The sequence below is a fragment of the Halictus rubicundus genome, chromosome 10 (genome assembly GCF_050948215.1).
Source record: "Halictus rubicundus isolate RS-2024b chromosome 10, iyHalRubi1_principal, whole genome shotgun sequence".
In the NCBI taxonomy this organism is placed as follows: Eukaryota; Metazoa; Arthropoda; class Insecta; order Hymenoptera; family Halictidae; genus Halictus; species Halictus rubicundus.
Window position 1 is genome coordinate 2403519 of NC_135158.1, and position 12887 is coordinate 2416405.

Genomic DNA, 12887 nt, shown 5'->3' on the forward strand with positions numbered 1-12887 from the left:
CGACAACTGCAACGGGAAGAAGGTGGGGTCAGGAGATCCCAGAAGGGGACGGGGCCCTCTCAAACCGTGACAGAGAGAATGAAAACGAGAGGGAGAGAGAGAGGGAGCGAGAGCAGAAGAGTGGACGACTGTCACGCGAGTACTAACGGAGTCTACGGGGAGATCCTGCGGAGACATTGACACTGCCCGACAACTGTGAACCTTCGACGAACCGTAACGAAGTTCACGACCTAGGTGCATCCGTCTTTCCTGGTCCTCAAAGGCGCAACAACTCCGAAGATCCTCTGATCCCGGCAGACCAATTTGCATGAGGTCTGGGTCAACTCGCTTCGGGGAATCTCGCTAATTGGCGGAATTGATGAATCAAGCTTGTTTTCGGGCCCTGGACCTTGCTGCGGGTTCGAGGAACCGCTGTTTCGCATCCAAAGGGCAGAATTAACCTTATCGAACTTTTTGGAGCTCCGTTAAACAGACAAATTGAAATAATAATTGTCTGAATCAATTTCAAGACGCAGGAGCTAGAAATTAATTTCTAATCTTAATCATTTTAACGAAAGGGTTAAGCTGAAACTAATACAGTGACGTCTTAAATTCATTTTGACACGTCCACTGCGTTACGTGCACACAATCCCAAGTCCATCGATCAGTCTCAGTGTCCAGCATGTTCATCTGTTAAAGATTTGTGGGAGAAAAGGATCGCGGATCGACGTCGTAGACAGAAACGTCCTGGTCGCAGATTGATTCGGTTGGTGGAGGTCGGCTTAGCATACGCGTCCGATGATGGACCAATGAATAACGCAGCCGGCCACGGTTTCGAGTAATGCACGTAATTTCGCGCGGCGAAGCGTGGGCGTCGAGGAGATTGGTCCGACTCGACATTGAGAGACCCTGAGTGTGCTGGCCTAAATTAAAACGAGCAGTCTTCTCGTAATTACTAGCTCACCGGCGCGGCGAGGAAGAAGGCCTCGGGACAGGAGCGAGAGTGGAAAATTGAAACGGGCAAGCGCGTTACTTTCCGCGCGACGGGTAATCGAAACGATCTTACGGCGGAGAGTCCGTCAATTGATTTCAATTGTTCGCCGAGATTCTATGGAATTATTTGGACGAACGTGTTCCGGGTGCCCGATGTTTCCCCGATGTCCGAGATAACGTTTTCCAGCTAAATCGAAAGACCGAATAACCGTGGGCAGTCGCCGGCATTGTCGGAGAGCACCGGGCTCGCATAATGGGATGATTGGTTAGGGCAATTCGCCGCGTTCCCTCTTGTTCTCCCAGCACGCAATAGAACAGACCTAGTCTCGTTTAATCCCGTGACGAACAACATCCGATCAAACCGAGTAATTAACAATCAACGACGGGGGACAAAAATTCGAGCTTTCCGATCCGCGCACCCCCGAACCGGAAGCGGAGGCTTCGCTGGTTAAAACTTCCGCCATTTTCTTCAAACGATTCCCAGCTCGCGAAACTCTATCCTTATCTTTAATTAAGCGGGCCTGAGCAAAGTTTTTCGACGAATTTATATCTCCCAAATGAGATTTAAAGTAGTAACAGTTGGAAATTAGTGTGCTCTAATTGCCCTAATGGGATTAGGTCTTCACTTGGACTTATCTCGAAGTGTAAGTAAAATAAATGTAAACACAAAATTCTCCTTATTTCGACGTTCATTAAATTTTTATTTGCCCTCATTAGACTGCGGATTTTCTGTACTCATAACAAAAATAAGCAGGTCCAAAGCAGACCAGTGAAAACATTTAAAGTACTCGATAATCGATGGTGATACAATTTGCGGCTAAAATTCTTATTTTGCATAAAAATCCGCCACAGCAATATAAATGCTTGAGACTCGGTAGGAAGATTAAAATAATTAAGGCCCCAGTAAGATTATTAAAGCTCGAAAGCAATTTCCGAGTGGTTTCCGTTCCTCGCAGCGGAACAGAAAATTTCTCGCATAAAGATCTCCTAATTATTCATCTGGGAAGCATCCTGGCGAGATGAAAACAAGATGGCGTCGCCGTAGAAGCTCGTCCGTGAGATTTTCTATCCGACGCGACGGTATTTCGAAAAATAGTCGGACCCTCTGAAAATAGAGAGAATTGAATTTCCGGTGAGCGGCGACGACGACGTAACGCGTTCGCCGACGTAATTAACAGTTTTAATGACCCACGGGACGCTTGATGAGACTCGGCCAGCCAATGCCGACTCGCCCGAGAGTGACAGTGCTCCCAACAACAGATTGGTTTATCAATATCGCGACAATATTCTGAATAATTGCCCGGTTATCGTTTCCGTCACACGCGACGTCTAATTAACGTCGCTGCTGTTTCAATCAACTTTACACGGAATTCGCGCGAACAGCGACGCTTCGTTATCGCTCCCGCAAATGACGGGAGATCCGATCATGGCTGCCGGATGCAGGATACTTGGAATTATTGCCATTCATCGGCGGGTATCTGGGCCAAGAAGCGAGCCCGCGATTTAGCTGTCCCCTGCAAGATCCACGACGATAAACAACCTCTGGAGGAGGCCGCCATCTTGCATTCTTCCGTCATAGTGTTCCCCAGATCGGATACCATCTTCCCGCTAAACGTCGCAGACCTAATTTCACCGAGCCGATCGCTTCAAACTTTTGATCCTCCAATGATCTAATTTCGCAGCTGCCTGCAGCCTCCGCGTTTCGTTACGATCGGAATTTTCAGCTTAACAAAATGTCTGCATGCAACTCAATGTTCAAACTGTCCAATCAAAATGTTACGATAAAAATAAGCAGTACAAATGTACTTAAAAAATAATTCAATCAGAACCCATTCACACAATCGTCGAATGTTGGTAACTTTTATTTTGCTTTATTACAGGAATAATACAACAGATTGTTCAAAGTATCCATGAAAAAAGTTACAGTAAAAAATAATGATTGCAAATGTGTTTAAAAAATAATCGAAAGAGCAAGAGGAAAATATTCTTGAAGAAAGAACAAACCATCGATCAAATAGTTTTTGCATACTGTTGAAAGTCTGGTGCATACAGCGACGCAATAAACTGCAATCGTTATCAGCCGAATGAGAAATGGAAGCGCTACCGAAAGGCGTAGATCGTTAATAAAAATTATCTTTCCGGTGCCGTTCATCGATTCTCGCGAGCGGGAGGTCCGCAGCCGTGCAGAAAAATAGAAAATGGTGGCCCCGAAGCGGTCGTTGGCTATCTTCGATCGGACATTCGGTCCACAGGAGAGAGAAATAACTTCTCCCGAGGGAAAACCGCGGAGAGGGACACGCGCTAATGTTGCACCGGCGATATTAGCTTCTGCAAGCAACGGCCACTTATTCACGGTCTATTGTTCTCGACAGCAGCGGGGCGGTTGGTTACGGCCGGTAAAGCGTTAATCGATACACCGAGAGAGCCGTCTCGTCGTTTGTACCAGGTATCGGAATAAACAGTTGTTTCTCCTTTCGAAAATAATTCTGTTCGGAACCGTCCGTTACGTTCAACCCCGTACCGTGCAATTCTCGATCTCGCTCTGTTATTGCTAAACTTGCTTCAATTATTTTTCCGTATGAAACTTTGCGAACCTGCTCGGAACAACTGAGAAATATTGCAATTCTTTTTACGCGTTTGCGGCAAAAATAGGCGCCATTTAAAATACTAGAACTATTCCGAGAAACATTTTCGACTCTAAGAATTTATTCGACTCCTGTTCCTCACGATTAATGCACATTTTTTATTGGTGCAAAAATTAATATCAGGCTCGGCAAGGGAAGGATTAATAATTTCATACAAGAAGAAGAAAATTGGCATTTACTCCACGTCTTCGTCGTCGCCGTCTCTGTTGCACAAATACTTTTCCATTTGCAATTTCTTCTAAACGAATGGCGAATAGCGTGTGAAATAAATTGTCCGAATGGAGAATTGTCAATGAACCTGCCAACGAAGTTTATGTCCAGACTGCGAAATGTCAAGGAGCTCGGTGTATTTTATGGGTGGTCTGCGCATTGTTGCTCGAGAACATCGGTCCGGCGAGAAACGTCCGTCTCTGTTCGTTTAGAAAAACATAATCGGGACCACGGGTTCGCGCGATTAGGCCAATTAGTATGCCGGTGTCTGCCGCTTTTACGACGACAGCAAGGTTGCCCTGAATAGTTTCTGGCTTAGTTCCCGCGTCCGAGTGTCTCTCTTTCTCTCTCTCTCTCTCTCACTCTCTTTCTCTCTTTGCTAAACCGGCTCGACATGTTCGGATCGGTTACGTTCATCCATAAATTTTCCCGCGATCCCGTGAAAGTTCCGGCCTTCCAGTTTGGACGTGGAAAAGTCCCCTCTTTCTCTCTCTCTCCCTCTCTCCTTCTCTTCCTCTCCTTTTCCTCCTTCCTGCTTCGAAAATCGTGTGCGATTCAATTTATGGGAATTTCCTCCATTCCTCTGCGATTTAGTGCACATTGAAGCACGGCGCCTTGCATTTGGGGTAATGGGAACTAGGAAACGGGGTGGAGGCTCTCCTCTAACACCTTGACACATTATTTGGAAACGCATGCATCGTTCTCGGTCATCGAATCGATTTTTAAACTTGTCTCCTAGTCGACTATCAAGAGAAAATTGTGCGTTCGTGGACAATGAAACTTCTGGGCTTAAAAAAAAAGTGGCCAAGGCAATCTAAAATTGTATAAATCTTAATCTGAAGATCGTTTGAAAGTTTATGCAGTTGCATAACGGAACGCGTGAGAGTTAAAGTGTGTCAGCTCGTCCCAAGAATTCGTTTCGCTCTCGTCAAAAAATCGCGTTACCTTTTAGGTAAAGTAAAAGCGTCGGGAATAATAACTCACCCTACAAAAAGAAAGTGTGTGATTGAATGTGGGCGTCGATTTCATCGAAATCGATAGATCACCGATACGCCGAGTCGAATTAACGTGGCTCGGCCGTTTTCGGCGAAACACTGCAAGAAGAACCGCACGAATCACACTGACCACGTCTTTTTGCAAGGACTGCAATGCTGAAGGAAGTACGTGTACGGACATTCGTAGCATTCCCCGCGTTTTGTGACAGAAATATTTCTGATGGACTTCGATGCATCGTAACGTTTTTTTTTTTTTGCGAAGTGTTTTCGGAAGGGAATTGTTGCGAGGCGTGTTACGTGCAAGCACGACAACCAGTGAACGCCATTCAAAACAAAAGTGTTCAGCATCGATAAGAACAAGCGAGACGCAAAAATGTCGAGGCACTGATTAAGTACAAAAATCTGCTGAATTTACTTGGGTCGTACTAATTTGGAATCTAAGAATATTGAAATTGAGTGAATTTCTCCCGAAGGGACTTCAAAGTACCATTTTCATAAAAATGTCAATTATCGATCTGCTTTAAATTTTTACTTTGACCACCGTATACATTTTTATAACGATGCTTGTAAAGATGGCTTAATTTTGCAATGAGTACCTAGGATGAAAATAATATTAAAAAATTGAAAGTACGTAAAGGGCCCAGAAGATCAAGACATAAATTGTACTATACCTGATCCCTTCGTGTCCTTTCAATCTTTTTTAATAAATATATTTCTTACAATTATTGTCAAGCACACACAATGGTGAAAGAACTGAAAACAAAAATTCTGTAAAAATTCCTAGTACATTTGATCGGCGATGACATTTAAAAAAAAATGGTACTCTGAAGTCCGCTGAGGGAAAAATGTCTTAAATGTTTCCAATATTTTTGGATTTGTCTGAGAGAATGCGGACTCGTGCAGACATTTGCGGCGACATCGGTGAAAATGGGCCACCGGGCGTTAATGGATAAATGAGGATGTTCGGTAGGACCAGTAGGAGGGAAATGGGTAATCGCATGGGCGTCGGGCCTCGTTTTTCCCGAAAATGACGCAAGCCTTTGTAATCCGGCCGGATCATGAGATTATGAGCCGCGAGTCAACGGAACGTGGAAGTACAAGACGTCATTGCATAACGATTGCGGCAATGCACGCCGCGTTGTTTACCGTCCGCATGAACATCGAGAAACGTTCAATTAATGTCCCCGAGCGTCACGGGTCGTACGGTTTTGACATAGGGGATAGAAAGTGGCCGGGGTTGCATAAATTCGGACAGGCGCGATTTTTTTCTCTGAACTGGTCGATCTCGTGTTTCAATTAATCGTACGAGTCACTTAAGAAGTCAACTGGGACTCGAATATCGTCTCCAGATTACCACAAACCCGAACTGTAATATTTATTTATGCGAGGAAAATTTTCCCTTTGTGGATGCAGTGCAATATAAAGTGCATAGAGGCAGATTAATATAGTAAAAACCAGTTGGTGCTATTGAAGATGATCAAGATAAAGAATTTGGGAATGTCAATAAATTGTTTTCAACTTGCTAAGATTATTAGAGGCTGCTGTTTCATCAAATTGCATATTTTACGGGTTTTATGATGAAGATATGCAGATGTAGATCAGGAGAATGTAAGAATACTTCAGTTCCGCTTAACTTCTCGCAATTGACACAGAAAATGTCCATTTTGCATGAGGATCGGCCGTCCAATTATACAATTATAGCACCGATCAGGATTGTGCAATGTCCCCCCACCTTCTCCTTTATCGAACCGTAGAAAAACAACCTCGTTACACAAGATTATCGACATTTTCATTCATAACGGTAATTTCCTTGCACGATCGTTCTCATGAACTTTCCTAGAGACACGTTCCGATCGAGAATCGAGCAGCAAAAACAAGATTGTTCGTTGGTCTAGAACGATCTTTTTAAGCGCGAAAAAACAACTAACACGGTGCGGAGAGTAAAGTCACAGACATTAGCCAATTTCACAAGACAGTGACATTGGAGCCGCGTTTTATCGTGCCGGTTGCGCAAGGAGGCCATTGTTCTGCGCCGATACTAATTACCGTCATTAGGCTCGCGCCAGGTATTATTCTTGGGTATCGTTGACCCTTCATTTTCCGCTGCTCGGTCTTTTACGATCTCGCTGACGGACGCGCAACCTGGAAAATCGCTTCACCGTGTCCGAGAACGGTGTCGAAAATCAATCAAGTCGATTTGGTAAATTACATTAATATCCACCGTTCGCGACTAACGAGCAAATTGAGGCTATTCTTCGTTGAAAATAATTATACGTGTCACGCACTTTCCAGAACCTGCTGTTCATTTATCTTAATTCCTTGGCACGTTAAAAATTGTTCGTCGACCTGGCGCTTCGTGCATTTGTGATAAAAATGAATATATAAACTACAAAACTGAGCAGACATTGTTGCTGAAATGATTAAAAAGTCGAATACATTTTTATTCGATTTTTGTTTCCTTCAACTGTGTTGAGCGATGCCGCGACTTTCGTTTCGCGTTGCTCTTGTTCGTTTTCGAATTAACGAAAAACTGAACTGTTTGAAATAAATGGAAGCGTTGTTGAATTTACCCGTTTTATTCTTCGCGTTTACAAAACTGATACGGCGTTACAAACGGTATTATTGGTCGTACAGCGACAGCCCCGGTGTTAGAGTTACGATGGTCGTTACGATTTCAGTTGATTTTAGCGATTTCTGGTGTTCTGATCTCTCTATGTTAGTGCTTGGCTATACTTATACCTACGCTCGCTGCGATTCCCTCCCTTCGACATTTTTGGGAGGAGTTTTCAAAGCGGCCTAGGGGCTATGATTGGCGGAAGTGAATTCGGAGGATGACCGTAGCAGACAATAAACCAAGGAAGCGCTTCGGACCTGGCAAGACATATTGAAGTTAAAAACGCGATGAATAGGATAGCGCGGGCTGGCAAACAGATGGCCCGGAAACGAAATCTGTAGTTAAAAATCGGACGCTAAATAGTTATGTCCCATGGCTTCGAGGATTTATTGTAGCTATGTCATAAACGGTAATTTATTGAGATTTGCAAGGGTTGTAAACGGACCCGTCTCGGTAGTGGCGTTAAAGCGTTTTTTCGGTGGGTACGTGGCGGACAGACGGCTCGCCTAGGCCATTGTTAAGGAAGGTGAGGGCGCAGGTAGCCCAAGGACGGTCCGAAATCTGTTGAGCGATTGGGGGGTCGTTACGCGTCGCAACAAACTGACTAAGGAAATTTTTATTTTCCACGAAAGGTCACAGTTGTTAGCAATTCCAAACATTTTTGAAGAATAAATAGTGAACTGAGAGGGCAGGAGAATTGCTTTTGTTGTCGGAGCGGGTATCGTTTCCCCAGAAGCCCTGGGACTGGCACCTTTTCTCCAGAAGCTATCAAAATTTCCATGGGACAACCTGAGCCTACGGGAATTCCTGACCGCATCCAGGCTGATTACGCCTCGACACGGGTTGCGTCACCGTTTCCTCGTCACTCGATCTTTTTCTCCCGTTTCCGTCTCGTTTTGCTTTCACTCGTGTCGAACGCAATCCTTATATCCGACCCGGCTCGGGCCCGATGGATTCTGTCATCCTTGCAGCGAGCCGGAACCCATAAGCTAGAAACGGTTTTAGTCCTCGAGCGAACCGCAACAGCAACAACAGCAGCAACAGCGGCCGAGAGTTTAAAGGATGTCGTACAAGACAATTGATTTTTATTGCTGCGTCGTAAAACTGTTTGCTCGGCGCCGAGAGAGTTCATAGATTATGGGGGGTAATATACTTACACTTTTCTTTACTGGAAAGAGATACTGTACTCGGCGGAGAACGACCGTTGCGAAAGCGATTACGGATATTTGCAAGCTGCTGCAGAATATTGGCTCGTAAACTAAATCTTCGCAATTTTCTGCCGTGTTTGTACGTCGTTATTTCTGATCTATGATCGAAGGTAGTAGAATATTTTGTAGACAGTTGGAATTATACGTTACAGTGTCCTTAATCGATCCTTTCTAAGCGATTTCGTTGGGAAAAAGAATGTCAGCGGTCACATGTGATTCTACATGACCGCCGGTGAATGAATATGATTACACGTGACCATGAATGGTCGTAGGTGGTCACCAATGACCACAGTGTGACCAAGGATAACCAGGAATGTCCACAGATGCTCACAGATGAAGAAGGATGATCAGAAATGGCTGCGATGTGACCAGGGATGATCAGGAATTACCACAATAATGGTCAGCAGTGATCAAAGATAACCAACGACGACGGATGATTACAGACGACCACAGGTGGTCATAGGTGGTCACAGATGGTCATAGGGTGGTCATAGATGGTCACGGGCGGTCACAGATGACCATAAACTGATACAAAATGAATCGGTAGGTTCACCGCAGGTGATCACAGATGACCACAAACGGTCAGGCCCCAGTGAGGAGCTCCGAGTGCACGGCAACTCGGCCGAAAACTAAGAATTTTTGGCTGCGTCTCTGCAATTTATACCCACAAGCACTATCCCCTCTCGCGGCTTCTTAAATCCGCCCGTGCGATCAGGATCTCAATCTACTGAATTCTCTAGGTGAATCATTTGCCAGTGTGCCATTAAGCCTTCCTCATTCCACCTTCATTTTCTTCCATTCAATTAATCTTATGCTCCTAGAATTCGTTCAATATATTTTCAGTGGAAATCTGCGATTTCTACGTCCTGTTGCAACATGTATTTCTCCATAAAGTGAAAAATACAACACGATCTACAGACTAAAAGTGAAAATACGACGCGAGCCGTTATAGCGCTCGCGAAACACGCTATCAACAACTATTACCGACAGATTTCACTTGCTCAAAGCTTCCCGAAGCTGATCCCCCGATTCCAGAAGGTTAAGTAAACAAATTGTCCGCGGGAGAGATTCCTTTCTCCGCGGGGTCGAGGGGGGAAGAAAATCGCCGTTTCCGCGAACCTCCTCGCCGATCCCCTCGATCCCGATCAGCCCTGAATATCCGGCGCCGCCGCGTCGGTTTCTCGATCGAATTTCAACGACGCCAGGCGTCTCCTGTCGCGTCGCATTACCTACGTTGCGCTGCGTTCGGTTTATGCGAACGGGGGGGGGGGGAGGGGGGAGCCGGCCGGTGCGTGCGTATGGCCACGGTGAAAGTGGACGAGAGCCATTGTGCGGACGTTTCGCGGAAAGAACTGAACTTCCCGGTCTTCCGATTGCGCAACCGGACGGACCAGTTTTTGGCGAGCGGTCAGACGATCCACGGGCCCCATGAAATCGAAAGCGAAAGGGGGACAGGCCCAATTCGTCTCTCTCTCTCTCTCTCTCTCTCTCTCTCTCTCTTTCTCCCTCTCTCTGTCTGTCTCTCGTCTCCCGATCGCAGACACCGACACGGTTGATCCGAGAAAAATGACCCCTCAACCCTTTCACGTGGCCCCAAGCGACCAAAACCGATCGACATCGACGACCGGTCCCGACTTCTCCATTCTTCTCTTCCTTTCCCTCTTACCCGAGAGTTACCTGAACAATGCGAGCTTCCATTGTCTCCATTTAAGGACGATTTCATGGGAAATTAAGCTCGAAGACGCTGCAGGTCAGACAAGTTACAGTAATGTGTGCATATTTCGTACCAGGATGAAATTTAAATTAATTTATTTGTATTTTTGTATGTTTTGCTTGTGACACAATTTTTTGGTGCTGAGAATTAATTATTATGTTCGATTCAATTCTAGCTTTGCAGATTCTGTATTGTTAGCTAAATTATTTTGATCGTTTACGTAGTTGGACGGATTTTGTGGGTTTATGGCCAAAATGTGTGGGTGTAATTTCAGACAATGAAATGGTTACGAGAATTTAATTATCAATACATTTCCAACAACTTAATAAAACCGCTAGAGAAATTAATTCCTCTTGCAATCGATGGCGATTATGATCATTCATCGCCGTGCCGGACAATCCACGTCGATTCCAGACACGAGCAAGGGAGTCTGAACGGATCACGAGACCCGAACCGCCTACAGTAAACGAACGCCGGTTAATTAGGAAGTTCATCGCGAGATTGCATAAGTGTCTCGCTGAACCGATCGTCGTTAATTCGCACGGCTCCGCGTTCCTTCGATCAAGTTCTTCGCGTTACACGATCGTTTCGAGATACTTTCGTCTCTCGAATACGTCATATCGATGCTCTTTACACATCCAGGAAGCTCGAATATATTTTGACTGATGCCTCCCCGCGTTGCGTAAGGAAGAAAGAAATTCGCGTTTGAAAGCAGACCGGAGTCTAGATTGATGCGCAGAATTCGATTAATTTTAATTTACTCGCGAGGCGAGAACGCGCGTGCAATTTATACTCTGCAAATATCCCGCGCGTGGAATGTAATATCGATTCACCCGTGTAGGAAACGCTTTTACTGCGAATTAGCTTATCGAAAGTTGCATTTAAGACAGTCTGCTCTGCATCACAGAAAAATCTGATCGAACGATCCAACACTTGCAACGAATTAAAAATAATAATGACAGTATCATCTTCAAAATGGTACTCTTTTGCCATTTTTAGTTCTGATCGATTATTTCACACGATACAGTAACAATAATATCATTTCTTAAAAATTTTGGTGTTCCATAGTTCTTCGTTCTATCTGATCTATTTTTTCTAGTATATCTGCCTCCAACAAATTAGCGATTTTTATATGAATAACTCGTTTAAAATTGTACTCTTCCACCATTTTTCTCCCTGTTTTCTCTCCGTACTTTCTCCGGCACACAATCTGCAGTACAACCACGTATTACAAATTGACGACAGTATGATCAAGTCCTTCATCATTTCTCCACGCGTATTCACTTAAGACAGTCTCGAAGGCAATTTCCAAGGAATCCTATATAACGAATCAGGAAAATTAAAAACGTCACCTAGAAACGAGCACAACGATCTCGCTGACGAGATAATAAGTTGCAGTTTCTCGGTTGCAGCAGTGGTTTCCGGAGATTGGGTTTGTGTCAGAGATCGCGAACGCTAGCCGATCCGGATTAGCTGGATATAATGGCCGGAGGATAGGCAGGCATGATTTATAACGAATGCTTATTAGTCAACGGTTGGACAGATCTGGATCGGCTCTGAGTTGACCCTACTTACTGATCCTGTTCCGCTTTGCCGTATACACGTGTGTACGTGTGTGCATTTATATCGAAGAATGCGACTGCCGTGCAGCAGGTTTGGAATATTCGAGACGCATCGTGGCACGATAAGATCGGACACGTTCCGAGTCGCATAAACGCGTCCGCGGCACGTCCGTGCAGCTCTGATGCAACCTGGTCCCTCGAAACGCGGTTTCCGCATCTTCGCCGTTGCGCAACCAGGTGAACCAGTTTCTGGACAGGCCACCTTTTGTGCGATTACGCTTGTGCAGCTGGCCCGCCAAGAACAATACCTTCTCCTGTGTTCGGGCTGCCGTGAAAGCTGTCGTCCTACGCGCTGTCAACCGACGAAAGTTCCCGTCGATTGTCTCGATTCCAGACAAAATTCCTCCTCGCTGCCAATCCCGAACCACCCCCACCAAACTATTACACTTTAACCGAACACAATGAACTTTTGCAAATTTTCTTTTTAAATAGACCGCGGCCGGATAGACTTTTCGCTGAATTTTAAACACGCATCACCTTTGAACCAGTGAATTCCTAAAACTTGGATTTTTCGCATTTTCTTGTATGAATCTACGGGATTATATTTAAAAAAAGTTGAAAATTTCTGAGTTGCCAAGATGAAGTTTAACCTAGACTGTGGATCTTCAAGACAAAAATTTATTTCTCTCTTTAGTGGTTCTATTAAGCTGTAATCTTTTTAACATAAATGCATGAAGTCCGTTCGTAAATTATGAATGACGTTTTGTGTGAAAAATATCAGAGACGATTTCCCGTGGAAAAGTGTGGTACTTTGGCATCGCTTTCGTTGAAAGTTTCGGGCATTTGTGATCGGAATAAATTTCGAAAATTCCGCGGTGGTCTCCGTCGGCTCGTCTGCATATAGACGCGGCTTGAGCAAAGAGATCGCCGAACGTGGAATTACAATTCGCAACGATATACGGATGTG